Raw genomic sequence first — 2,206 nt, forward strand, 5'->3', positions numbered from 1 at the left:
GTAAGATTTTATTAACAAAACTCAGGATTAAGAGAGATGTAAGTCTAAATCTTCCACTGAATGGCTGCTTCAGAGGTTTGATAGATTTATATAATCACATGTTAAGGCACAAAAGAAAAAATTACCTATAGCCATAGTAAAATATTAACGTATTTTTATCAGTACTAAAATATATTGTATATATAAAATTATTACTCATATGTTCTTTCTGTTAAATATCATACAGAGTCTAAAAGCTAAATCTTCCCCTTCCCACACCTCCCACCAAAAAAGAAAGATCTAAAAACGATAGATGTTTATTTTCTATCTAAATTACATTTTTCCAACTAAGTGTATATCTCACTTAGTAAAGTTTTGTTTATTGAAATGCATTCTATGTATTCGAAACCAAAGACATAAAAATGCCCTCTGAACACATGATAAAATCATAAGATAACTAAATCTTCACTCTAAATTCACACCTGCCTAAGAAACATACTCATGACTATTGTTTGAGCCACAGAAACAAAAACCTAGGCTCCTAGTGTAGAATTCAGCATAATGCAAATCTCCTAAGACAAAAAGGCAAGGGACATGAGATGACAGCCATTAAACAGGACTGCTTCTGTGAAAATCATGCAGCTAGTAATTTTGTTCTTCTTAGAGATTCCATAGTTTAGTATGTGATGCTTGATTGAAGACTTTTAGAAGACCATGTGGATATATGTGAAATTCCAATAGAAAAACATGTTAATGAAAATTTATTGAGCCTTTATGCATATTCATCATTTAATTGTCACAAAAAAATCCAAAAAAAACCTGCCATGAAGGCTCTATTAATCCCATTATATAGATTTTAAAAATTTATTCTGCGAGGCCACATAACTTGCCTACAGTCACACAGTAACCAGATCTCCTGAGCACAAGTCAGGAGCTTGTTATACTACTCATACATTCATCATCACCAAAGGACTTATCAGCAAAAGACATATCAATAATAAAAGTAGATGATCACCAAAGGACTTATCAATAATAAAAGTAGATGACTGATTGACAAACAGTAGAATTTTAATTCTCAGGGACGGTTAATGGTCTAGTGACAGCTGGTTTATATGTATGTTAAAAAAAGACAAGGTGAGAAAGAGCTAAAAACACCAGGGGAGAGGACCTTTTCTCCACTGGTATCTGCCTGTTGCTCATATGTGTACCATTGGCCCTGAGGTCCCACGATCAATCGAATATGAACCATGCCTCATCCATCCAGCCCACATGCATGTAATGAAAGTCCAATGACTTTCAACTTTAATTAGCAGCTCCTGTATTACAGTTCTGCCAGATGGTCTCAATGGTAGTTTATATGAAGAATCTTACCTAGTGACAGAATTATTGCCATTTGTCTGACAAATGTTTATTTAAAAATATATATTTTTAAGCTGAATCAGTTCACAAAAGCATAAGAAAAAGAAAAACTTCACTGTCAATGGAATGCCATTCTTACTGAGATCATTTCAATAACTTAGCACTGTTCACCACTGAAATTGCTACTATAAACTATCTTGGCACAGAAATATACAGATACCTGAAGCATTCATAATCTAAATTGGTTTGGTTTAAATTCAACCAGAAATAGTTTGTCTGTTATTTTTTAAATGCTTTGGTTCAAAAAACATTTCTAAAAACATTAAAGCAATGTTCAGGGCATCTTCGAAGATGTCCATCTTCGAAGGACAAAAATTAAGGTATTCCCACACTGCCTTATACCCTTTTGATCCAGAGGCATTCAACTGGTAGGAAATTCGCTTCATGACAGTCAAAGTCCAGTTGTCATACTAAATTATAACTGACTGAAAAATTCTGCTTTCTTGGCGATACTTTCACCCCCTTAGTGCCTTGCTAGTACCAGGGAATTCTCTGCTCCACTCACCTATACAAATGTATTCACATTTATTCTTAGCTGGTTAAATTTTAAGGTGTCAACCAGACCTTGCTACAAGAACATCACATTAAACATGGTTTATGATAAATGCCAGCATGCTCATCCTTCATTCTTAACTAATCAAAGAACCTTCCTGCTGTTTATAGTCAAATAATTCAATGACTACAGCTCAGAAAAAAAAAAAAAAAAAAGCAAGGTGCCTGTGTGCTCACTGATAAAGTCCAGGGAAAGAGTAATTCAAATATATTTCATTAGCCAAAACTCTTTGTTTTTTAAATATTTTGTTTCTGG

General features: G+C 33.7%; 1 protein-coding gene across 4 annotated transcripts in view; it reads left to right on the plus strand.

Annotated features, from left to right (window-relative positions):
• KCNMB2 (potassium channel subfamily M regulatory beta subunit 2) overlaps positions 1–2,206 on the plus strand; it is a 454,246-nt gene that overhangs the window by 443,067 nt on the left and 8,973 nt on the right. The gene's annotated exons all lie outside the window — the stretch shown is intronic.

This window comes from Mandrillus leucophaeus, unplaced genomic scaffold (genome assembly GCF_000951045.1).
Source record: "Mandrillus leucophaeus isolate KB7577 unplaced genomic scaffold, Mleu.le_1.0 Scaffold211, whole genome shotgun sequence".
Classification (NCBI taxonomy): domain Eukaryota; kingdom Metazoa; phylum Chordata; class Mammalia; order Primates; family Cercopithecidae; genus Mandrillus; species Mandrillus leucophaeus.